This window comes from Oryx dammah, unplaced genomic scaffold, assembly GCF_014754425.2.
Source record: "Oryx dammah isolate SB20612 unplaced genomic scaffold, SCBI_Odam_1.1 HiC_scaffold_10, whole genome shotgun sequence".
Classification (NCBI taxonomy): domain Eukaryota; kingdom Metazoa; phylum Chordata; class Mammalia; order Artiodactyla; family Bovidae; genus Oryx; species Oryx dammah.
Genome location: NW_024070194.1, coordinates 7,308,943 through 7,335,967, shown reverse-complemented (window position 1 = coordinate 7,335,967; position 27,025 = coordinate 7,308,943). Strand labels below are relative to the sequence as shown.

The window sequence follows — 27,025 nt, the reverse complement described above, 5'->3', positions numbered from 1 at the left end:
TAGCGATTTAGAACATTTATTATCTTCCACAGTTTCTGAAGGAGAGCAGTCTGGGAGTGGCTTAGCTGCGTGGTTCTAGCGTCAAGTCTCGTGGGTCGCAGTGAAGCTGTCACCCAGGGCTGCAGTCATCTGAAGGTTTGACTGGGGCTGGAAGATCTGCTTTCAGGATGGCTTACTCCCATGGCTGTCGTCAGAGGTCTTGGTTTTTTGCCTATCCTCAAGGCACTCTGGACTTCCTCAAGGACTTCCCTGGTGGCTCAGACGGTAAAGCGTCTGTCTACAATGTGGGAGACCTGGGTTTGATCCCTGGGTCGGGAAGATTCCCTGGAGAAGGAAATGGCAACTCACTCTAGTACTCTTGCCTGGAAAATCCCGTGGACGGAGGAGCTTGGTGCAGGCTACTGTCCATGGGGTTGCAAAGAGTTGGGCACGACTGAGCGACTTCATGTTCTTTCACTTTCAAGCACTCTGCCAGAGCAAGTGATCAGGGAGAGAGGGAAATAGGGAGGAAAAAAGCTGCAGTGCCCTTTATGAGCCCAGAATTGATATGCTGTCAGTTCTGCTCTATTCTTTTGGTCCTGCACACCAGCCCTGATGCCATGTGGGAAGGGGCTACTTAAGGGTATGATTTTTTTTTTTTTTTTTAAGGGTATGAATTTTAGGAGGTGGATATCACCAGGGAAAATTTTGAAGACTGGCTATTGTAGTGAGATGACTATTTATGTGGTGTGGTTTATTAGGACACACACGATGTTTACTTCTCTCTTTGTAATACTTGATATTATTGATCAGTACCCTTCATCTGCTAATTTATTAGGTATTGCAAATGCTAATACTGTCATACTCTTATTCATGTAGGAAAGGCAGGATGTTTGGCTCTTTTTCTTTCAGTTCAGTTCGGTCACTCAGTCGTGTCCGACTCTTTGCGAACCCATGAACCACAGCACTCCAGGCTTCCCTGTCCATCACCAACTCCTGGAGTCCATCCAAACTCATGTCCATTGAGTCGGTGATGTCATCCAACCATCTCATTCTCTGTTGTCCCCTTCTCCTCCTGCCCTCAATCTTTCCCAGCATCAGAGTCTTTTCAAATGAGTCAGCTCTTTGCATCAGGTGGTGAAAGTATTGGAGTTTCAGCTTCATCAGTCCTTCCAATGAACACCCACCCAGGACTGATCTCCTTTAGGATGGACTTGTTGGATCTCCTTGTAGTCCAAGGGACTCTCAAGAGTCTTCTCCAACACCAAAAGCATCAGTTCAAAAGTTCAAAAGGATCAATTCTTCGGCGTTCAGCTTTCTTTATAGTCCAACTCTCACATCCATACATGACTACTGGAAAAACCGTAGCCTTGACTAGACGGACCTTTGTTGACAAAGTAATGTCTCTGCTTTTGAATATGCTATCTAGGTTGGTCATAACTTTTCTTCCAAGGAGTAAGCGTCTTTAATTTCATGGCTGCAATCACCATTGGCAGTGATTTTGGAGCCCCCCCCCAAATAAAGTCTGCCACTGTTTCCACTGTTTCCCCATCTATTTGCCATGAAGTGATGGGACCAGATGCCATGATCTTCGTTTTCTGAATGTTGAGCTTTAAGTCAGCTTTTTCACTCTCCTTTTTCACTTTCATCAAGAGGCTCTTTAGTTCCTCTTTGCTTTCTGTCATAAGAGTGGTGTCATCTTCATATCTGAGGTTATTGATAGTTCTCCCAGCAATCTTGATTCCAGCTTGTGCTTCATCCAGCCCAGCTTTTCTCATGATGTACTCTGCATAAAAGTTAAATGAGCAGGGTGACAATATATAACCTCGACGTACTCCTTTCAGGATTGGAATCAGTCCATTGTTGCATGTCTGGTTCTAACTGTTGCTTCTTAACCTGCATACATATTTCTCAGGAGGCAGTTAAGGTGGTCTGGTATTCCCATCTCTTTCAGAATTTTCCACTGTTTGTTGTGATCCACACAGTCATAGGCTTTAGCATGATCAGTGAAGCAGAGGTAGATGTTTTTCTGGAATTCTCTAGCTCTTTCTATGATCTAATGGAGGTTGGCATTATAGAAAAAGCATTGTCAAAGCATACAGTTATTGTAACATGTTCCTTGTAACATTAGTCTTCTATAAGTAAATATATATTTAATTTCCACTAGTTTCACTATTTTTATGCTGATACGAACTTTCCAGTAATTAGAGTTGTCTGACATTTCATTCTCAAATAAATTCCCCAGGATTAACTATGGCAGCAGGATTATTTGAGTTCTGCTTTGTTTAAAAGTTTGCTGGTAGCACTTCTTGCAAGCTGGTTTGGCTGATTGTAAACAACCTTCTAGAGTGTGTGTCATTCCATTGTCCTCTGGCGTAGAGCATTGCTGTTACAGTCTGAGGTGAGTCTGGTTTTCTTTCTAAGTGACTTAGTTTTTTTTGTCTTTACCTGAATGTCCAAAGGCTCTTTTTCATAGTGCTGTTATGTATTGGTATTGGTTATTCTGACTCATTTTTTTTTCCAGTAAGTAAATCCTTTCAATACGTAGTTTTAAGCCCCCTCCACTCTCCTTTTTCTCTCAACATTAGGATAGATTTCTTGACTTGCAGGTTTTTTTTTATCTTTTGTTTCTGTTGTTCTGCTGCCTTGGTTTTCTTCTTTCAGGTATACACTATACATATGTTGGGTCTTTGCCAACTGTTATGTGAGATAAGCCTTTCTTCTTTTTGTAGACTTTTATATTCACCTGTCTTCTCAAATCTTCCATTTGGGTTTCTAATAAAACCTTAAAGTCAACATGTCTAAAATTGAGCTTTTGTGACCTTCCCTTTTAAATTTCCTTTAAGAAGCCTTCCATGTCTCCTTTGTTGGTGATTTGATTCTTTCAGTTGTGCTGGACAAAAAGCTGAGCTCCTTTTTCTCTCACTTCCATATATTTAGTCACTGAGTTGTGTCTGACTCTTTGAGACCCCATGGACCAGGCAAGAATACTGGAGCAGTTTGCCATTTCCTACTCCAGGGATCTTCCTGACTCAGTGATTGAACCCAAGTCTCCTTTGTCTCCTGCACTAAAGGAGACACTGAGCCACTGGGGTTCTGTCTGTTAATAACATAACAGTTGGACAGATATTTTAACATCCTAAGTGATTTAGCATTTATCTCCTTATTCTGCACAGGTTTTCTAATTTCATTTAGTAAGAAAGTCCTTTCTTGGTGTATGATGCCCTTTGCCCTTTGCTCCTGGTAGATCTCAATTTTCACCTTGCCTTCCTCTCTCTCTCTCTTCCTCACTCTTGGTTCAGTACTGTTCTTCATCAAATGGGGCTTAGTATTGCCTCTGGGTGTGCCGTCTTTGGGGAATGCTTTTTCACTCTGTTTGACTAACTTTGTTATCTCTGTATGTCTCAAATCTCACCCTCCTAGTGAGGCCTATTCTCACCACCCTATTTAATACTGGAACCTTGCCCCTCATAACACTGATCTTTTAACATACCATGTAATTTACTTATTTGTTGTGTTTAAAGGTGATATGCCTTTCCCTGATAAAATATAAGTTCCACAAGGACAGGGATCTTAGATAAAGTGCGAGGCATATGGTAGATGTTCATTATTCATTTGTTGAATGAATAAATATGCTCTGTATCTCCTTGAAAGGAGGATATCCTTCTCAAACTCTTCTCCTGCCCCTTTCTGTGGCATGGTGTTTTTCTGGGGCGTAGTCTGTCTTTCATCTTCAAACTCCATGGGACTATATTAGGGAAGTCCCTGGTCTCTGTTGGTTTCATTTTAGCTCTTGGTCTGTTTAGGCTAGAACTGGTTCTAGAAATCCATTCAGGATAGACGTTCACTTTCAGTTTGTTTAAAGGTAGGGTGATCTGTTAATATGAAGAATCCCTGAGTAGTAGTTAACCATTTATTGTATGTACAAGGGAATTTCTTTTTATATTTTTAGCCAGCCTAATAATTCACTTTTATTGAATTTTCAGTGACAGTTTGAGGAAGGGGTTGGTAGCTAGCTATAGGCATTTGTTAATATGCAGTTGAAATTTGCTTTATTAAAAAGTGTATATGCATTATTATGTCTTCCCAGTGTCTCCATATTTTGTTTCAGCAAATTAAGAAAGTTACAGTAGTCCAGAAAATATTGTTATCATGACAGTTTCTTGAGTGGTCTCCTCAAGAAAGGCTACTCTGATATCAGGTACAGGTACTAAGTGTAGGATATAGGATATAGCAATGAGGTCTTTAATTGTAGAGCATGATAAAATCAACTAGTGTTACAGAGGGTCTCAAAAAAATGCAATTTGGTGAGGTTTTAAAAAATTATTAGTTATTATTGAAAGCATTTGTTAAATATTCCTTTTCTCAATTTGGATTGGATATAATGCATAAAAAATTCAATGACATTATAAAAACATTTCTTATGAAGTTAATATCTGTTCTCTGTAGGTGATGGTAAATTAAAATGTTAAAAAAAAGAAACAACCCAGGAAAGATCATTTTGGTGTATACTTTTTCAGTCTTTTATCTATGAATACACTGTACATAAGAAATGGAAATGAGGTCATATTATATGTTACAATATATTGTGAACATTTAAAAAGGCTTAGTGTTTCATTATGTGGATATAACTTATTCACTTTTCTGATATTGCCCACTTAGGTTATCTTTATATTCTATTATAAAATTACATTGCAGTGAAAGTTTCTCATTACTTGTCTTATTCAGCTTAAGTGAAACCTTTATGGATGTTTAAGTAATTATCCTTAAGAAATTTTTATCTTTTTCAGATTATTTTAAAATTGTATGTGAAATTAAAATAATAAAATTGCGTGTGAAATTAAAATTTTACAGTAACCTTAATGAAAAGAGGACAGACTTTTGGCAGTCACTTAGATTACAAATACTAGTTAAGGTAAAATTCTTTAGAAGTATAATTTACCATTTGCAATAGTGAGTTCTGATTATGGTCATCTTTTTGGTAAGTAAAACATTGGAATGAAGAATGCTTTAGGAGAGCTGGAGCTTCCCCCAGAAGACCCGCCCCCTGTGCTGTGGAGGCCAATGGGCTAGGGCGACGGTTGTGACAGTTGGATTTGGAAGGAGCCAATGAGTGCTTGAACTGACTCATTGGAAAAGACTCTGATGCTGGGAGGGATTGGGGGCAGGAGGAGAAAGGGACGACCGAGGATGAGATGGCTGGATGGCATCACGAACTCGATGGACATGAGTCTGAGTGAACTCCGGGAGATGGTGATGAACAGGGAGGCCTGGCGTGCTTCGATTCATGGGGTCGCAAAGAGTCGGACACAACTGAGCGACTGAACTGAACTGAATGAGTGCTTGGAGCAGAGTTTAAGTCGTCCAAGTCCTCACTGCTAAAGCCGGTCTGGAATCGGAACGTGCTCTAAACTGATGACGTTCCCATGGCCCAGTTCCTGTTCGAGAGTGACTTGCACTCGCTGCTGCAGCTGGATACACCCATCCCCAGTGCACCCCCCTCCGCCCCGCGCGCTGGCCCCATCGCCTATGCAGGCAGCCAACCGATCCCACAGCGCAGGCAGGACCCCAGGCCGAACTCCCAGCAAATCCAGCTCCAAGCTTCAGAGCACTCCCAGCAAACCTGGCGGTGACCACTATATCCCCCATCACAGTGCTTCCCAGATGGAGGTGGCTAGCTTCCTCCTGAGCAAGGAGGACCAGCGCAACACAGTTAGACTCCCACCAAGAAGGAACATCAGAAAGCATGGGCTTTGAATCTGAACGGTTTTGACATGGAGGAAGCCAAGATTCTTCGGCTCAGTGGAAAACCACAAAATGCCCCAGAGGGTTACCAGAACAGACTAAAAGTACTCTATAGCCAGAAGGCCACTCGGGGCTCCAGCAGGAAGACCTGCCGTTACATTCCTTCCCTGCCAGACCGCATCCTGGATGCCCATGAAATCCGGAATGACTACTACCCGGACCTTGTGGATTGGAGCTCTGGGAATGTACTGGCTGTGGCTTTGGACAACAGTGTATCCTTGTGGAGTGCTAGGACTGGTGACATTTTGCAGCTGCTGCAGATGGAGCAGCCTGGAGACTATATATCTTCTGTGGGCCAGATCAAAGAGGGCAGCTGCCTGGCTGTGGGCACCAGCAGTGCCGAGGTGCAGCTATGGGATGTGCAACAGCAGAAACGGCTTCGAAACATGACCAGTCATTCTGCCCAAGTGGGCTCCCTCTGTTGGAATGGCTGTATCCTGTCCAGGGGCTCACGCTCGGCCACATCCACCACCATGATGTTCCGGTAGCAGAACACCATGTGGTCACACTGCATGGCCACAGCTGGGAAGTGTGTGGGTTGCACTGGGCCCTGGATGGACGGCATTTAGCCAGTGGCGGCAGTGACAGCTTGGTCAGCGTGTGGCCTAGTGCTCCTGGAGAGGGCGGCTGGGTTCTTCTGCAGACCTTCACCCAGCATCAAGGGGCTGCAAGGCTGTAGCTTGGTGTCCCTGGTAGTCCAACATCCTGGCAATTGGCAGGGGCACAAGTGATCGACATATTCGTATCTGGAGCGTCTGCTCTGGGGCCTGAGTGCCGTGGATGCCCATTCCCAGGTGTGCTCCATCCTCTGGTCTCCCCACTACAAGGAGCTCATCTCAGGCCACGGCTTTGCCCAGAACCAGCTGGTTATTTGGAAGTACCCAACCATGGCCAAGGTGGCTGAGCTGAAAGGTCACACAGCCTGGGGGCTCAGTCTGACCATGAGCCCAGATGGGGCTACAGTGGCATGTGCAGCAGCAGGTGAGACCCTGCGACTGTGGCGCTGCTTTGAGCTGGACCCTGCCCGGCGGTGGGAGCGGGAGGCCAGTGCAGCCGAAAGCAGCCTCATCCACCAAGGCATCTGCTGAGGACCAGCTCCTCACAGTGTTTTGTGAGGTTTGTTTTTTGTTTTGTTTTTTCACTTTTCTAATAAAGTCATGTACGTCTCCCTCAAAAAAAAAAAATGCTTTAGGTGAATAACCAATGTACCTTCAACCAACTACAGGGATTTTTGTTTTTGTTTTTAAAGTACTTGAGACAGTGCTTAAATAGGTATTTATATTAAGAAGCGTAAGAGAGGAAGCCCACCGTAACTTCCCCCCAATGCAGTTAATTTAGGCAAAAATTGGTACTGTGTGCTCCTGCCTTCTATATGTATGTCTTCAAAAATTCTTGTATGGTACCATGAATAACTTACTATTTGTTTTAAAATATAGACTTTGACAAAGGTTCAAAAGTTTCCAATTTTATTTAAAGTTTATTTTATGCATATTGTTAACACTAAGGAAAAATCTTTTCTGATTTTTTGTAAGGAGTAGTATGTTTTTTAAAATGATGCACATTTAAGAGAAATTTAAGCAATATAAAAGTATATGTGTAGAAGCTAGCACTAACAGTTTTATATGTATCTTACTACATACCTGTGTAGACTTTTAATATATATTAGAAATAAGAGATTTTTGCATGCTGTTCTGTAATCTTTTATTATTCCCACTACTGTGATGAACATCTTTCCAGGTTAATAAGTTGAAATCAGTATTATTTTTATGGCTTGTTCTATGCATTTGACATCTCCCCCCCCCATCTTCTTTCCATATATGCACCATCCTTTAAAATATCCATCCTTTGCTGATAAAATGTTCAGTTCAGTTGCTCAGTCATGTCTGACTCTGCGCACACATAGACTGCAGCACACCAGGCTTCTCTGTCCATCACCAACTCTTGGAGCTTGCTCAAATTCAGTGTCCATTGAGTTGGTGATGCCATCCAATCGTCTCTTCCTCTGTCGTCCCCTTCTCCTCCTGCCTTCAATCTTTCCCAGCATCAGGGTCTTTTCCAGTGAGTCAGTTCTTCACATTGGGTGGCCAAAGTATTGGACCTTCAGCATTCAGTTCAGTTCAGTCGCGTCCGACTCTTTGTGACCCCATGAATCACAGCATGCCAGGCCTCCCTGTCTATCACCAACTCCCGGAGTTCACTCAAATTCATGTCCATCAGGTTGGTGATGCCATCCAGCCATCTCATCCTCTGTTGTCCCCTTCTCCTCCTGCTCCCAATCCCTCCAAGCATCAGGGTCTTTTCCAGTGAGTCAGTTCTTCACATGAGGTGGCCAAAGTATTGGAGTTTCAGCATCAATTCAGCATTAGTCCTTCTAATGAATATTCAAGACTGATTCCCTTTAGGATTGACTGGTTTGATCTTGCATTCCAAGGGACTCTCAAGAGTCTTCTCCAACAGCACAGCTCAAAAGCATCAATTCTTTGGCATTCAGCTTTCTTTATGGTCCAGCTCTCATATCCATACATTCAGTTCAGTATTCAGTTCAGTCACTCAGTTGTGTCCAGCTCTTTGCGAGCCCATGAACTGCAGCATGCCAGGCCTCCCTGTCCATCACCAACTCCTGGAGTTTACTCAAACTCATGTCCATTGAGTTGGTGATGCCATCCAACCACTCATCCTCTGTTGTCCCCTTCTCCTGCCCTCAGTCTTTCCCAGCATTAGGGTCTTTTCAAATGAGTCAGCTTTTTGCATCAGGTGGCCAAAGTATTGGAGTTTCAGCTTCAACATCAGTCCTTCCAATGAACACCCAGGACTGATCTCCTTTAGGATGGACTAGTTGGATCTTCTTGCAATCCAAGGGACTCTCAAGAGTCTTCTCCAACACCACAGTTCAAAAGCATCAATTCTTTGGTGCTCAACTTTCTTTATAGTCCAGCTCTCACATCCATACGTGACTACTAGAAAAACCATAGCTTTGACTAGATGGACCTTTATTGGCAAAGTAATGTCTCTGCTTTTTAATATGCTGTCTAGGTTGGTCATAGCTTTTCTTCCAAGGAGCAAGTGTCTTTTAATTTCATGGCTACAGTCAGCATCTGCTGCGATTTTTAAGTCCAAGAAAATAAAGTCTGTCACTGTTTCCATTGTTTCCCCATCTGTTTGCCACGATGTGTTGGGACCAGATGCCATGATCTTCATTTTTTGTATGTTGAGTTTTAAGCCAGCTTTTTCACTCTCTTTCATCAAGAGGCTCTTTTGTTCCTCTTCACTTTCTGCAAAGGAGTGGTGTCATCTGCATATCTGAGGTAATCGATGTTTCTCCTGGCAGTCTTGATTTCAGCCTATGGTTCATCCAGCCCAACATTCTGCATAATGCACTCTGCATAGTAGTTAGATGATCAGAGTGACAATATACAGCCTTGATGTACTCTTTTCCCAATTTGGAGCCAGTCCATTGTTCCATGTTCAGTTCTAACTGTTGCTTCTTGATCTGCATACATATTTCTCAAGAGGCAGGTGAGGTGGTTTTGTATTCCCATCTTTTGAAGAATTTTCCACAGTTTGTTGTGATCCGTACAATCAAAGGCTTTAACGTAGTCAATGAAGCAAAAGTAGGTGTTTTTCTGGAATTCTCTTGCGTTTTCTGTGATCCAGTGGCTGTTGACAATTTGATCTCTGGTTCCTCTACCTTTTCTAACTGAGAAGCCTAGCATGGAGAATTTTGAGCATTACTTTTTAGGTTATTTCTAAGTTTATGCTTTAAATACTTTGTTAATTTCTTAACTAAACAAAGCTAAGACTTAGAGTTCGCTTTGTGTTTAAAAATTACTCCCTCTCAGGACTTCCCTGGCGGTCTAGTGGTTAGGATACTGAGCTTTCACTGCAAAGGGCAGAGTTCCATCCCCGGTCATGGAAGGAGGATCACGCATGCCCTGTGGTGTGGCCATAAAAGGGGGGAAGAATACTTCTCGGCTTCACCTTTTTTTTTTAATTGAAAATATTTTAGGGAGTTCATTTGAAGTAAAAAGAAAAAAAGCAGGGAAGAAAGTGAAAAGTGAATTATCTTTGGCTGTGAATGATTTAAATATTTCTGCCATTTTAGATAAGGTATACAGTATATTGATTACTAGCTGATGGTAGAGCATGTCCAATAGATTATTTTTCGATAGGTTTCTCTTAAAAAAGTAAATGTATTTTAAAAATAAGATTAAGTTTTAAAACATTTAACCTGTTAGTTGATAAATGTGTTTCCATGTTAAAATAGAGGTAATCAGGTAGTGGTTTTCTTGTCATATATTGTGGAATATAGCCTATCTAAGTAAATATTTTTTATCTTGTGTCTGAGTTCTTTTGGTGTTTTGTATAGGAGAAAAATGTACCTTTCCTCTTTAAAAATCTTGTATTAAATCAGTAAGGAGACAATTTAAAGTGATGGAACAGTTTTTCTTTACATTGCAGTTGTAGTTGGAAATAGTCTTGCCATTTTGGGAACTTTCAAATACTGCATTTTAATTTAAATCTAGATGTCTATCTGTACATACAAAACAGTTTTCTTGTTTTTGAAATTTGACTTTAAAATTGCTTGATGTGGATTAACAAAGCACTGATGTAAAAGATACTTAGTTCTCCCTCTCTTACTTCTTAAGAAAAGATGCAAGGTTTTTGAGTGAATATTTAGCCAGGTTTATAGTGTTTTGATGTTGTGTTAGCTTCTGCTGTGAGGTAGGTTATATGGCAAGGAATAAAGATAACTGAAGTTAATAAAAGTCAAAGTCTTATACTCACTTTGACATGTTATTTTGTTGTATTGATTTTTTTGTCCTGTTGCTAGCCTCATGTTAGGAGGGTATACTTTAAAAAAAGAATGTAAGTGTATATATGTATATATACATGTATTTAATTCACACATATACTTAAGTATGCACAAGTACGTAATTCACTTAAGATTACTGACAAGTTTTAGATCATTTAAACTTCACCTGTGAGCTGATAAATGTGTTTTCTTTTTCATTGTTTATTTTATTATTTATTTGTTTATTTTGGCTGCGCTGGGTCTTTGTTTGCTGTGCAGGAGCTGTTCTGTAGCTGTGGTGAGCGGGAACTCCTCTTCCTTGTAGTGTGCGGGCTTCTCATTGCAGTGGCTTCGGTTGTTGAGCACAGGCTCTAGGCTCCCCAGCTTTGGTGGTGGCGCACGGACTTAGTTGCCCTCTGGTGTGTGGAATCTTCCTGGAGCAGGGATCAAACCTGTGTCCCTTGCATTGGCAGGCTGATTCTTAACCACTGGACCACCAGGGAAGTTCAGTAAATGTGTTTTTGTGTTAAAGATGAGAGGAGTGTTTACTGGTGTGTATCTTGCTAATATACCCTAATGCACATTAAATGATAACATTCCAGAGAAAGTATTTGGTCCCCTTTTTGAGGTTCGAGCTTCAAAATTTCATAAATATTCAGAGTATCAAGATGCTTCTCTGCATGTTGATCTCCTGATTTATGTTGGTCAGTTGGAGCTGTTAAAATTCACTTGCACATAGTGTTTTGATACGGGTTTGGATTTTACTAGGGTCCATGAAAACTTCCCAAGGGATATATGAGCACAAATAATTTTAAGAAACTTTTTAATATGAAATTTCAAACACAAAAAACTAGGGAGAATACTATAATGAGTTCTCATGAAACTATCTCCTGGCTTCAGCAGTTAGTAACTCATGGCCAGTTTTTATTCACACTCCTTTTTTCTACAATATTATGTTGAAGCAAGTCCTAAATAACATACTAGTCTATCATAAAAATTTAAATAAATGTCTTAAAACATAAGGACTATTAAAAAAATTCTCACCTTAAATTTTTTAAAATATCAAATATCTAGGGATGTTCAGGTATTCAGTTGCTTGAAAAATAACTAACTGTTTTATACTTTATTTGGATCAGATGCACATATTGTTTTCCGTTTTTATTTTGCACTGTACTGCGTCGCTTGTGGGAGCTTCGTTTCCCAGCCAGGGATAGAGCCCATGCCTTGAGCGATGAAAGCGCAGAGCCCTAACCATTGTGCTGCCAGGGACTTCCGCCCTCTGTCATGTCTCTCCTAATTTAGCATTCCTGCTGTTTCCCTCTCTCTTTCCCTTGCAGTTTATTTGTTGGAAAAACTGAGATTATGTCTTGGAAAACTTTCCATTTTGCATTTGATTGGTGTCATTTAGTACATTCTTCTGTCCTCTGTGTTTTCTATAAAGTATGAGGCTTTAAAGACTTCAGTTTCCAGGTTTGTAAACTTTTGTTTTCTTAAATTCTTAAGTTGGTCTGCTTGAGAATGATTTTGTAGGGTCTTTTTCTCCAGATGTCTCCTTTTACAATTGTTCTTCTAACTGCCAAAAGAAAGGACTAACTTTTTACTGTGTTGCATTGACACTGGATGTTAGCCAAAAAAAGGAAAAATCTGGGGTTTGAAACGCACGGTTAACTACATATATTGGTGTCAGGATTTAGAAAAGTGAAGGACTCCAATGGCTGGGTAACAAGTGGTCTGTCAGGTGCTTTTGAATCTATTTTCATCAAAATCAAAATAGAAGGGAAGGTTAATCAAACTGCTCTCTGGGAAATAATGAACAAATAATTTTTGATAGTTCACTGAGATTTTTGTCATGTAACTAAGATTGGATTGAAAGAATTGCATGACACTACTTTCCCATAATTTCTTCCACTTAATTATCTGTTCATGTCAGCAAGTTTTATTTATAATTTTACAAACAAAATGTATAAATTGACAAATACTGCTGCAATTTATGAATATTATTCATTGTGATATCTGAATGTATGGGGTGGGGTATGGAGAGGAACCCCTGATTCTGTATCTTAACAGATTCACTTACAATGAAAAATGTACTTTTTACATGTATTTTATCAAAATTTGTAATACGCTTATATTTTGAACATCAACATCCTAATAATGATGGTAGTAATAATTCAAAATAAAATGTGTTTTCAGCACTTAAAGGCTGTGATCAGATGGAATTCAATTTTCAGTTTATATATCCTTTTGTTACAGAGATGGAATGATCAATAAAATACTTTCAGGCATAAAATAATATCCCATTATGATCAAATACTGTGAGAGAAGAGGAATGAGAATTTGTATTTGAGGAGAAAGGGACAGTTATAAAATTTCTTGTTTGTGAGGGATGATATTAATTCAGATTCCTCTGAATACTTAAGAGTGATCTAACAGTTTATTAAAATGCTAATACTTTGGAAATTACTGATTTGTAACTAGTTAAGCTGATGAAAAGTTTAAATGTCAACTTACAAATATTCTGGGTTACATAGTTTTACAAAATACCTTTGGTAGGTACATGAGCAGAAAGTTTGAAGTCCTTTGGTACCCATTTACGTCAGGCTCTGTGCTTACTGTGTTGGTGATGAAAGCCAGAATAACACTTCGGTCATTTTAAGGAGTGGATTCTCTAGAAAAACTGCATCTATGTCTGAAGCAAAGACACATAACTTTATATATATGAAAACTCTAAATGCAGAGAAGCCTGCATTCCTCCCCACCCCATTCTTAGCAGACAAACAGCTGGTTCTTTAGTTGTATATGTAGGATTACAGTTTCCTGTTTTGTATTTGGAGTTTTTAAATCAACCCTGCCTCGTGTTTTCCTTGTCAAGGTGCAGGTAGGAAAAGAAAGGATTGTATTAAAAGAAAATTAGAATAGTGATGATTCTGTTGAAAAATTTAAACTGCACTAAAAAAAAATCATTTGTTCATATCTCAGCAGTTTATTTTGCCCATATAGGAAACATGAAAGAAGAAATTTTACATGGCTTAATATTTCATCATTAAGATAATTTAATGTGTATAGTACCCCCTTCATGAAGAATAAATAAATAGAAGGGCTAAAAAAGAAAGGTTGATGTATAAACATTTTTTAAACTGATTTCTTCCTTTTTTGTTTGACTTGAAGGAAGCTCTGTTTCCCTAGGTTTTAAATGCTCATGCTCCAGGTTGGTCCTTTCACTGATTTTTTCCTTCCCCCCCTTTTTTTTTTGACTTGAAGGAAGCTCTGTTTCCCTAGGTTTTAAATCCTCATGCTCCAGGTTGGTCCTTTCACTGAGGATGAGGCACTTTGGTGGTAGTGTTGCCATGGTGACTGCTTTCCAAGTGCTGCCTCAAGGTCACTCATCACTCATAGTCCTGAATACTTGGATTTTGTTAAAGAAAAAAATATCAACACTTAGTGGATAAAAAATGAAGTTAATTATCACATTGCATTATTCAGTCAAACCTAGGAAAATTATACTAAACCATGTTTTGTGTTGACAGTATTGATAAGCTATATTTTCTTTGAATATTGTATTTTAAACTGTCATATTGGAAGGCTAACGGTATATTTATAAATTACTCATAGCCTTGTATTATAATAATTTGATTGTATTTCATTTGTGAACCCTCCCCCCTTTTTAGATGAAACAACTTAATTTTATTGCTTTATGTTTGAGTATGTCTTAACAGACCTGCCTCAGCATTTTATTTTTGATATGAGACAAAGGCAATGATTTCTTAATAGTCCCTTTTCTTTTTGGTAAACTTAACTTGAAGTTGCCAGTTGCATCTCATATTAGGATGATCATTTTATTTTCCCCAAACAAGATTTCGGAGATCTATTGTCTACTTGATTTCATCTTCATGTATTCTTTGTCTTATACTGCTGTTAGTTTTCCTTGTCCTTACTTTCTGGATTTTTATCTTCTGGTAAAATACAAATGTTATATCATCAGAGTTTTCATATATTGCTATCAAAACTGGTTTTCAGTGATGGAAAATAGGAAAAGAAATGCCTCTTTGCATTAATGTTTATTTTTTTGTGAATATTATTCTAAGGAGAGAAGAGTCAGCCATGTGCCTCCATCAGGTTGAAAGGTGACTTTGGAATCAGAGATAAGAAACATTATTTATAAAAAGGAAAGTGCTACCAAAACAAACAAAATGCTATTCAAACACATATGACTAAAAAATTTGGTCTTACAACTGGTTAGAATCTTAACTAATTGCTCTACCTCCAGGGCAGTTGGATGAATTGGTTCTCGTAAAGCATTTTCATCTCTGCTTTTGCAGAGCAGACACCTTTGCAGTGTCTGATCAGGATATTTTACATGCTTGAAATTTCAATGAATGCAGAGCTGTATAGGTAGTATTACAAATATGCCAGGTAATATGCCAGGTATTACAAGTATGCCAGCTAATGTTTGTTTCACTTATACATATTTATGAAACCAAGTATGTTATTTGATGCTATTTTTGCTAATTTATTTGAAGAAGGAATTGATTTAAAACTGTGTAAGCTATGATGTGAGGCAGTATGATTCTAGAAAAAAGAATTTTAGACCGAGAGGTCAGGGCCTAGCATTGATCCTCCATCTTTCTCACTCTGTGAATTTGGTCTAGTCACACTTTGTGCTTCATTTTACTCACCTCTAAAACAAAGTTTTTCCATTTCCATAGTGGTCTTCCACGTCCATGATTCCAGTCTCGGTATTGTTCTGTGTATTACATTTGGATTATATTAAGTGGAGGAAGACTGCAGTTCATTCTCATCTAAAACGTTGAATCTTTCTGATTAATTTTGGATATAGATTTATTTTATGCTTTCTTAGGTCACATTCAAGTAATTTTGTGATCTAGGTGCATATTTAAGTAGATTATTTTGAAAGGAAGGGAGAAAGAGTTTGGGAGTGTGACTGGTTTACAATAAATAGCAGTTTTTAAAATGTTTCGTGACCAATTCTGTAGAATAGAATTGACTGTAGAAACTGAAAAGTATTGAATAGAAATTGATTTTGAGTATCTTGATTGTGTACTTTATATTCTAGAAGTTTTCACTGAGGAGGGCAGTTTAGCATGCAGTATGTTTTTCTTCGAAGTTCCCTTAACATATCTCTTTCCACAGCATAGAAAAGCACTAGTCTCAAAATATGGTGCCCATCTGTGTTTCTTTTTCTATTAGAAATAAAGATAATGAGTTTTAAAATTTTACAGGATATAGGCTATATTAGCAAAAAGAGAAAGCAATTTGTGATTTAGTATTAAATGTAAGCACATAGTTTTTACTTTGTTGGATCCCATTGTGCTTATTCTGTTACTGCCATCTTTTTGTCAGAACAGAGATCTACTTCATTTAAAAAGTGATAAAAATTCATTAGACTATAATGAATCTAGTATGGTCTAATATTAAGCCAGACCTCTATTGGCTGGTTAGTAAAACAGTGCTACAAAGATCATTATTCTTCCATTTTACCCACTTTTACATGTATTTCCATATAACTCTGTCAGATTTCTGGGTCAGAGGGATATCCTTAATGTTTGGGTAGATATTTCAAAATTGCCTTCCAGAAAGGTTTACAAGTTTACAATTCTCCTAACAGTAACACCTTTTTGTGTACATTTGGATGATGATCTTATAGCTACCATTTATTGAGTACTTACCTTGTTTTAGGAATTGTGCCAAGTGCTTAATTTAGCTCTCACTAATGCTGATAATCCTGTAAGATGATATTTTCATCCCCATTTACAGTTGAGGAATTTGAGTTTCAGAGAGGTGAAATAACTTCCTCAAGGCCACATAACTAGTAAAGGGCAACACTGGGCTTTTAATCCTTGTTGCTTTGAATCCATAGTCTGTGTTTTCTTTATTGAAAAACAGTATTTCTAAAATTGTTCAGGTTGACAGTGTTCTGTGACAACCTAAGGAGTAGGATGGGGAGGGAGGTGGGAGGGGGCTTTAGGAGGGAGCGGACATATTTTATACCTGTGGCTGATTCGTGTTGGTGTGTGTCAGAGGCCAACACAATACTGTAGAGCAGTTGTCCTCTAGTAATTGTATTTTGTTTTATACTTAGTATTATACAGTTATAATCTTTGATAATTATTACTCAAGAGCAGTTATGAGTATTGTTCAGTTGCCATCACCAGTAGAATGATACTCAGATGTATTCTTTCTATAAAGCTTGACAAGTAATTTAAAAAAAGATAAAATTGTTCAGGTTGGAGAGGACTCTTTAATACATCCACATGAAAATTTGGAATATGTGTTTTTCCTTCAAAACAAGTGATACAGTGTTTTAGATCAACTTAGCCCAAATAGTATAGATAATGCACTTTATTAAAAAAGAACTTTAAAATGTATAAATCATTCTGTATAAAGATTCTAGCTTGAGGTATTTGACTTTTTTAACTTTGAAAAATCATCTAATTCTAGGTAATATTGAGATTAGCTTGTGATTAGAAATGTAATGCCAGTCTGTAAACCCAATCTGGTTTTAGGAAGAGTAGGTTGCATTAGTTTGCTTGGGCTGCCATAACAAAGTAGCATAGAGCAGGTGGCTTAAACAACAGAGATTTTGTCACAGTTCTGAAGGCTAGAAAAGTTCAAGACCAAGGTATCTTCTTCTCTGAGGCCTCTTTCTGTGGTTGTAGACGGCTGTCTTCTCCCAGGTTCTTCACACGGGCTGCCTTTGTACATGTCTGTGTCCAAATTCCCTCCTCATATCAGGACAGTAGTCATATTGGATTAGTTTAGTCAATTCTCCTGCCCTGATGATCTCATTTTTATTTGCCTCTATAAAACTTTTTCTCCAAATAGTCACTTTCTGAGGGAGTAGGAGTTAGAATTGCCACTTATGAATGTGGGAGGATACAGTTCAGTTTATTGTGCACCATATTATATTTTGTCCTCCATATTTTAAGGATTTTGGAAGTTTCTGACATTTAAACATGTAATTTTAAGTGCCTTTTCTACATTTGAAATGACTGATTTAGTATTATGAGAATTTGAAATACTTTATAACAAAATTTTCTGTTCTTCTAAAAGAAAATACAGTCTATTTGGGTAATAATTAGAGCTAGTTTTTGTAATAAGTAAATTATTATTGTTAGGGGGAGGCAGTTTAGAAGAAGTACAGTATTTATGTTAGAAAAGAAGCTTAGGTAATGAGAGATAATAAGTAATAGGAAAAAGCCTGAACTCTCAGAATGTAACTTTTGCTACCTGGATCTTTGCTTTCTAAGATTCTTGTATCATAAAGCAATAATAATGTTAATAGCTACCACTTATTGAACACTGGATACATGTATCAGAATCTGAGTATTTTAAATGTTTTATATAATTTTTATAATTCTCACAATGCCTTACGGTATTCTTTTTGTCCGTTTTAGGGTGAGACCCTCACCTGGCCAGGCTGGTCTGTATGCAGAGTTAATTTCTACTGCTTTCTTGTTTTCTGCTTACTTGAAATTTGTCATTTTATGCCAGTGCTCTCTACCATATTATACATGATTTCATCCTTTCTGGGCAGGCTAGTTCCCCTCACAGGTAGGAGCCAGAGGTTCTTCTCTGTGTTTGGCGGAATTCCAAACATCATTCCTGGAACAGAAAACTGAAGACATTTGGTGTTTTATAGCATGATATTAAGTCATAAGTGTGTGTGTTTTAAATTCCAGAAACTGTAGTAGCTGTGTTGACATCTTTTAATTATATTTTAACCTCTTGAGTCCAAGAGATTTATATCAGTACCATAGATTATTTGATGGCAGAGTTATTCTTATTTTTCAATAGTGCTTTCCTTTATTTTCACTTGTGCTTATAACCAAAAAGATAATCTTCTGTATAGTAGTAGAATATCTTCTTCAGATAGTTTCTCAAATGTTAAAAGCTTTTATGTAGAACCTTTTTAAATTTTTTGGCCAGGCCATGTGGCTTGTGGATATTCCCCGATCAGGGATTGAATCCAGGCCATGGAAGTGAAAGCCCAGAAGCTTAACCACTAGGCCACCAGGGAACTCTTGTAAAACCTTCTTATATATTGGTAAGCAACTTCTAGGTGTTTGACCTCTTCTTGGGGAATGATTCCTCTAAGATCTCTGAGCATCTGTATGTATTTACTTGAATGTATCATTTCTGCCCTCATTCATGAACAAAATTTTGTGTGTCTGCTGTGTGTTAGGCACTGGCTGAAACAATGCAGAGCTATGGACTCTGCCTTCAAAAGGTAGAAGGGCAATAAGAGAGGCAGTTACCAGGTGAAAAGCAAAATAGGGATGTTCCCAGTTGTTAGTTACCAAGCTTACTGAAGGGGAGTGTATAACCTAATATGGGATTGGTAGCATAGGCTGAAAGAGACAAAGTTGAAGCAGCTGGGTAAGCTTTCAGGAGGAGCTGTTATACAGTGTCAATTGAAGGTGAGTGACAGAATCAAGATTGCCAGGAGAAATAACAATAACCTCAGATATCCGGATGACACCACCCTATGGCAGAAAGCAAAGAAGAACTAAAGAGCCTCTTGATGAAAGTGAAAGAGAGTGAACAAGTTGGCTTAAAACTCAGCATTCAAAGAACTAAGATCATGGCATCTGGTCCCATCACTTCATGGCAAATAGATGGGGAAACAGTGGAAACTGTTTATTTTGGGGGGCTCTAAAATCACTGCACACGGTGACTGTAGTCATGAAATTAAAAGACACTTGCTCCTTGGAAGAAGAGCTATAACCAACCTAGACAACGTATTAAAAAGCAGAGACATTACTTTGCAGACAAAGGTCTGTCTAGTCAAAGCTGTGGGTTTTTCCAGTAGTCATGTAAGGATGTGAGAGTTGGACTATAAAGAAAGCTGAGTGCCGAAGAATTGATACTTTTGAACTGTGGTGATGGAGAAGACTCTTGAGGATCCCTTGGACTGCAAGGAGATCCATCCAGTCCATCCTAAAGGAAATCAGTCCTGAATGTTAATTGGAAGGACTGATGTTGAAGCTGAAACTCCCAATACTTTGACCAACTGATGAGAAGATCTGACTCATTGGAAAAGACCCTGATGCTGGGGAAGATCAGAGGCAGGAGGAGAAGGGGATGACAGAGATGAGATGATTGGAGGGCATCACCGACTCGAAGGACATGAGTTTGAGTAAACTCCAGGAGTTGGTGAGGGACAAGTAGGCTTGGTGTGCTGTGGTCCGTGGGGTCGCAGTCTGACACGACTGAGCTACTGAACTGACAGGTCAGTAGAATAGCACTCTAGCTGAGAGCAGCTTGGCCAAAAAGACTTGGAGTAGTTGGGTTATTCTCTGGGAAATGGTAAGTTATTTAGTGTGACTAGATCCTATAATACAAGGAGAAATCTTTAGAATAAAGGTAGACTTTTAGAGTAATCCAGGGGAAATGTGCTACTTGAACTGCTAAAGAGTAGTAGTAATGAGGTTAGAAGGAAATGGATAGATTTCACACATACTAAAAACTGTAATGATACCGTGGAATGAAGGAGGTGAATAGGACGTGAACTTATAAGAGCATCTTTTGCCTTGGAGTTTCTGGTTTGCTCACAGTAGGCATTTAGTAACCATTTATTGAGTAATAAATAAGATGGGTAATTTTAGTGATCAGAGTTTATAAGTCTGACATATTCCTTTTCTCAGTTTTGTGTGTTTTTGGCCATCTGAGTATTGCCATTACGAGATGTAGTAGTGGAATTTTCACATAAATCTGAATAAAAAGCTGTTAAAAGACAATGTGTCAGATTATTTCCTCATATTTCTCTCTAAGGTGAGACCTTAGACCTCATGATAGAATTTTGAGATCTTCTTAATTCAGGTGTCTTTTTGTGGTTACCTCAGAGGATACTTTGTTGAGGCAATACCATATTTAATTGAATGATACTAATTTTACACAAGCCCTTTTAAAGGCTTTATTTGGTATTTTGTTGTTTTAGTCACTCAGTCGTATCTGACTTTTTGTGACCCCATGGACTGTAGCCAGCCAGGCTCTTCTGTCCATGGGAGTTTTCCAGGCATGAATACTGAAGTGGGTTGACATTTCCTTCTCCATGGATCTTCCTGACCCAGGGATGGAACCCTCGTCTCCTGCACTGGCAGGAGGATTCTTTACCACTGAGCCACTTGGGTATTATTTTATTTGAAAGATAATAAATTTCAACTTTAACTTAACCTTATTGGTGTATTTGAGAAATGAATTCCATTTCCTTTAACAAAAATTAGTTGTGACTTTCAAAAATAGTTGTGGAGCAGATTAAGAATTGTAGAGGGCAAGTAGGCAGGATGAGAAAAGAAGGATGGAAGGTGTTCTTCACATTGGGCTTCACGAGATCTAAAAGAGATTTACTCTAGTTTTCTGCTTCTCAAAAGTGAACTCTGCTTTTCTGCAGTGTTGTATCATCTGGGTGATCTTAGAAGGCCTGTCTGTCCCAGGCCTGCTGAGCTGTAATATCTGGGTGTGACACCCAGGAATTGTCAGAGCCTCTTCCCACAGGTGATTCTGCTTCTTAAAGTTTGAGAAGCACTGTTCTAGACAGTAGGAAGGGAGGATTAACTCAGTGTGTTCCTTCTTTTTAGGAGTTTATTAACTCCTGTGTGCTGACTCTTATGCCCTAGGGCATGCTGTTTTAAACAGTTGGGTTTGCTCTGTAGCAGTGATTCTCAAACTTCAGAGTGTATCAGAATCACTTGAATGCTTAAATTACAGATTGCCAGGTCCCACCTTCAGACAAGAACTATACAAAAAAGATATCTTCATGACCCAGGTAACCACGATGGTGTGATCACTTACCTAGAGCCAGACATCCTAGAATGTGAAGTCAAGTGGGCCTTAGGAAACATCACTGTGTGCAAAGCTAGTGAACGTGATGGAATTCCAGCTGAGCTATTTCAAATCCTAAAAGATGATGCTGTGAAAGTGCCGCACTCAATATGCCAGCAAATTTGGAAGACTCAGCAGTGGCCACAGGACTGGAATAGGCCAGTTTTCGTTCCAATCCCAAAGAAAGGCAATGCCAAAGAATGCTCAAACTACTGCATAATTGCACTCACCTCACATGCTAGCTAAGTAATGCTCAAAATTCTCCAAGCCAGGCTTCAGCAGTACGTGAACAGAGAACTTCTAGATGTTCAAGCTGGATTTAGAAAAGGTAGAGGAACCAGAGATCAAATTGCCAACATCCGCTGGATCATCGAAAAAACCAGAGAGTTCCAGAAAAACATCTACTTCTGCTTTGTTGACTACGCCAAAGCCTTTGATTTTGTGGATCACAACAAACTGGAAAATTCTGTGGAAAAGAGATGGGAATACCCGCCACCTTACCTGCCTCCTGAGAAATCTGTGTGCAGGCCAAGAAGCAACAGTTAGAACTGGACATGGAACAATGGACTGTACATCAAAGCTGTATATTGTCACCCTGCTTTTTTAACTTCTATGCAGAGTACATCATGCGAAATGCCAGGATGGATGAAGCACAACCTGGAATTAAGATTGCTGGGAGAAATGTCAATAACCTCAGATATGCAGATGACACCACTCTTATGGCAGAAACAAAGAGGAACTAAAGAGCCTTTGATAAAAGTGAAAAAGCTGGCTTAAACCTCAACATTCAAAAAGTGAAGATCATGGCATCCGGTCCCATCACTTCATGGCAAATGGATGGGGAAACAGGGGAAACAGTGACAGGTTTTATTTTCTCAGGCTCCAAAATCACTGCAGATGGTGACTGTATCCATGAAATTAAAAGATGCTTGCTCCTTGGAAGAAAAGCTGTGACAAACCTAGATAGCATATTAAAAAGCAGAGACGTTACTTTGCCGACAAAGGTCCGTCTAATCAGACCTATGGTTTTTCCAGTAGTCATGTATGGATGTGAGAGTTGGACTATAAAGAAAGCTGAACCCTGAAGAATTTATGCTTTTGAACTGGGTGTTGGAGGAAACTCTTGAAAGTCCTCTGGACAGCAAGGAGATCTAACCAGTCAATCCTGAAGGAAATCAGTTCTGAACATTCTTTAGAAAGACTGATGCTGAAGTTGAAGCTCCAGTACTTTGGCTATCTGGTGTGAAGAACTGACTCATGAGAAAAGACTCTGATGTTGGGAAAGACTGAAGCCAGGAGGAGAAGAGTAGGACAGAGGAAGAGATGGTTGGAGGGCATCACCGACTTGACGGACATGAGTTTGAGCAAGCTCTGGGAGTTGGTTATGGATAGGGAAGCCTGACGTGCTGCAGTCCATGGGGTCTCAAAGAGTCGAACATGACTGAGCAACTGAACTGAGCTGATTTATACCACAGGACTTGGCAAATGCTATGAATCAAACCTTTTATTTTTATTTTTGGCCATGCAGCAAGATTTGCGGGATCTTAGTTCCCTGACCAGGGATCGAACCTGCACCCCCTCCCTGCATTGGAAGTGAGGAGTTTTAACCACTGGATTCCAGGGAAGCTCCTATGGCCATTTTTCTACTGAAAATGTCAGTACTGGCATTTGAATGCCATGAATTTGAGCAAACTCTGGGAGGTAGTGGAGGACAGAGAGCCATCATGCTGCAGTCCAGAGGGTCACACAGAATCAGATACAACTTAGCAACTGAACAAATGTAGCTAAATATTACCAGATTGGCTTAAGCTGATTGCCTTAAATCTGCTTAGAATATTTTTACTGTGTTAGGAATTCCTACTTGTGACAGACAGAATCTTAGCATACTTGTGGATGTGCTTCAACAGGATGGAGAAATCATAGCTTCTTGAGTCATCTGTAAAATGAGATACTTTTCTCATAAGTTGATGTATATTATTTTAATTAATTTACAGTATTGTAAAAATACAAGTGTTATTGCTGAATTTTCTGGTGGTACTCTACAAGTCTTTTGGTAATAGAAGTTGTAAGTTCTAATTAATAATTAATGTCTTTCTTTTGAAAGCCTGAACATACTTTCCCACTATGGTGCTTGAAAGCACTGCCTATGTGCACAGTTTTATATTCCCTAAGGCTTGTGATAAAGTGGGGTTTCCTATTTATATATGTCTGAAAAGATATTTGTGTAATAAACAGCAAAACCTTAAGTGCTCATTAGTACTTACAGACTTTGATAAGTACTTCCTAATAATGATTAGGAATTGTCAAGGTCAGTATTGCTCTCCTTTTTTCTTGCTTTCCTTCTGTGTGAATCTGCTCAGAATCTGTGATTATCAGCGTGGGTAAGGAGCCATCTCTGAAAATGGTCTAAAACTTTTTTTTTTTCTGATTTCTTTCTTTTGGTCACACTGTATGGATTGTGAGCTCTTAGTTCCCAACCAGGGATCGAATCCAGGCCGCAGCAGTGAAAGCGCTGAGTCCTAACCACCAGACTGCTAGAGAATTCCCTTCTTCGTTTCATTTTAGCTTCATGACTGTGCATTTTGTATTTAGTAACTTAAATTTCTTCTTGATAAAGTAGCTCTGAAGTTTTTGTGTGAATCATTAACAGTGTGTAGGAAAAGGAGTACGTCAAGGCTGTACATTGTTGCCCTGCTTATTTAACTTATATGCAGAGTACATCATGAGAAACGCTGGGCTGGATGAAGCACAAGCTGGAATCAAGATTTCTGGGAGAAATACCTATAACCTCAGATATGCAGATGACACCACCCTTATGTGAAGAAGAACTAAAGAGCCTCTTGATGGAAGTGAAAGAGGAGAGTGAAAAAGTTGATTTAAAGCTCAACATTCAGAAAACTAAGATCATGGCATCTGGTCCTGTCACTTCATGGCAAATAGATGGGGAAACAGTGGAAACAGTGGCTGACTTCATTTTTTTGGGCTCCAAAATCACTGCAGATGGTGGCTGCAGCTATGAAATTAAATGACGCTTACTCCTTGGAAGGAAAGTTATGACCAACCTAGATAGCATATTAAAAAGCAGAGACGTTACTTTGTCAACAAAGATCCATCTAGTCACGGCTATGGTTTTTCTAGTAGTCATGTAATGGTTGTGAGAGTTGGACTGTAAAGAAAGCTGAGCGCCGAAGAATTGATGCTTTTGAACTGTGGTGTTGGAGAAGACTCTTGAGAGTCCCTTGGACTGCAAGGAGATCCAACTAGTCCATCCTAAAGAAGATCAGTCCTGGGTGTTTGTTGGAAGGACTGATATTGAAACTAAAACTCCAATACTTTGGCTACCTGATGCGAAGAGCTGACTCATTTGAAAAGACCCTGATGCTGGGAGGGATTGGGGGCAGGAGGAGTAGGGGACAACAGAGGATGAGATTCAGTTCAGTTGCTCAGTCGTGTCCGACTCTGTGACCCCATGAACCACAGCACGCCAGGCCTCCCTGTCCATCACCAGCTCCTGGGAGTTCACCCAAACCCATGTCCATCGAGTCAGTGATGCCATCCAGCCATCTCATCTTTGTTGTCCCCTTCACCTCCTGCCTTCAATCTTTCCCAGCTTCTGGGTTTTTTCAGTGAGTCAGCTCTTTGCGTCAGGTGGCCAAAGGATTGGAGCTTCAGCTTGTTTCCCGTTAGCATTTTGCATTAGTGTAGTACATGGTTCAGTTAAGTTCAGTCACTCAGTCATGTCCAACTCTTTGTGACCCCATGGACTGCAGCACGCCAGGCTTCCCTGTCCATCACCAACTCCCAGAGTTTACTCAAACTCATGTCCGTTGACTTGGTGATGCCACCCAATCATCTCATCTTTGTCGTCCCCTTCTTCTGCCTTCAGTCTTCCCCAGCATCAGGGCCTTTTCAAGTGAGTCAGTTCTTCACACCAGGTGGCCAAAGTATTGGAGTTTCAATCCTTCCAGTGAATATTCAGGACTGATTTCCTTTAGGATGGACTGGTTGGTTCTCCTTGCAATTCAAGGGACTCTCAAGAGTCTTTTCCAACAGCACAGCCAAAAGCATCAAATCTTCAGCGCTCAGCTTTCTTCACAGTCCAACTCTCATATCTGTTCATGACTACTGGAAAAAAACATAGCTTTGACTAGATGGACATTTGTCTGCAAAGTAATGTCTTTGCTTTTTAATATGCTGTCTAAGTTGGTCATAACTTTCCTTCCAAGGAGCAAGTGTCTTTTAATTTCATGGCTTCAGTCACCATCTGCAGTGATTTTGGAGCCCAAGAAAATAAAGTCTGTCACTGTTTCCACTGTTTTCCCTTCTATTTGTCATGAAGTGATGGGAACAGATGCCATGATCTTCGTTTTTTGAATGTTGAATTTTAAGCCAACTTTGTCACTCTCCTCTTTCACCTTCATCAAGAGACTCTTTAGTTCTTCACTTTCTGTCATAAGGGTGGTGTCACCTGCATATATGAGCTTATTGATATTTCTCCCGGCAATCTTGATTCCAGCTTGTGCTTCATCCAGCCCAGCGTTTCTCATGATGTGCTCTGCATATAAGTTAAATAAGCAGGGTGACAATATACAGCCTTGACATACTCCTTTTCCTATTTGGAACCAATGTGTTGTTCCATGTCCAGTTCTAACTGTTGTTTCCTGACCTGCACACAAGTTTCTCAAGAGGCAGGTCAGGTGGTCTGGTATTCCCATCTCTTTCAGAATTTTCCACAGTTTATTGTGATCCACACAGTCAAAGGCTTTGGCATAGTCAGTAAAGCAGAAGCAGATGATTTTTCTGGAACTCTCTTGCTTTTTCTATGATTCAGCAGATGTTGGCAATTTGATCTGTGGTTCCTCTGCCTTTTTTAAAGCCAGCTTGAACATCTGGAAGTTCTTGGTTCACATACTGTTGAAGCCTGGCTTGGAGAATTTTGAGCATTACTTTACTAGAATGTGAGATGAGTGCAGTTGTGTGGTAGTTTGAGCATTCTTTGGCATTGCCTTTCTTTGGTATTGGAATGAAAACTGACCTTTTCCAGTCCTGTGGCCACTGCTGAGTTTTCCAAATTTGCCGACGTATTGAGTGCAGCACTTTCACAACATCATCTTTTAGGATTTGAAATAGCTCAGGTGGAATTCCGTCACCTCCACTGGCTTTATTTGTAGTGATGCTTCCTAAGCATTCCAGGATGTCTGGGTCTAGGTGAGTGATTACAGCATTGTGATTATCTGAGTCGTGAAGATCGTTTTTGTATAGTTCTTTTGTGTATTCTTGCCATCTCTTCTTAGTATCTTCTGCTTCTGTTAGGTCCATACCATTTCTGTCTTTTATTGTTCCCATCTTTGTAAGAAATGTCCCGTTGGTATCTCTAATTTTCTTGAAGAGATCTCTAGTCTTTCCCATTCTTTTGTTTCTCTCTATTTCTTTGCATTGATCACTGAGGAAGGCTTTCTTTTCTCTCCTTGCTATTCTTTGGAACTTTACATTCAAATGGGTATATCTTTCCTTTTTTCCTTTGTCTTTTGCTTCTCTTCTGTTCACAGCAATTTGTAAGGCCTCCTCAGACAACCATTTGGCCTTTTTGCCTTTCTTTTCCTTGGG

General features: G+C 39.5%; 1 protein-coding gene and 1 pseudogene across 3 annotated transcripts in view; both read left to right on the top strand.

Annotated features, from left to right (window-relative positions):
• NCOA3 (nuclear receptor coactivator 3) overlaps positions 1–27,025 on the top strand; it is a 127,568-nt gene that overhangs the window by 23,864 nt on the left and 76,679 nt on the right. The window lies entirely within an intron of this gene.
• On the top strand, positions 5,406–7,171 carry LOC120869084 (annotated as a pseudogene).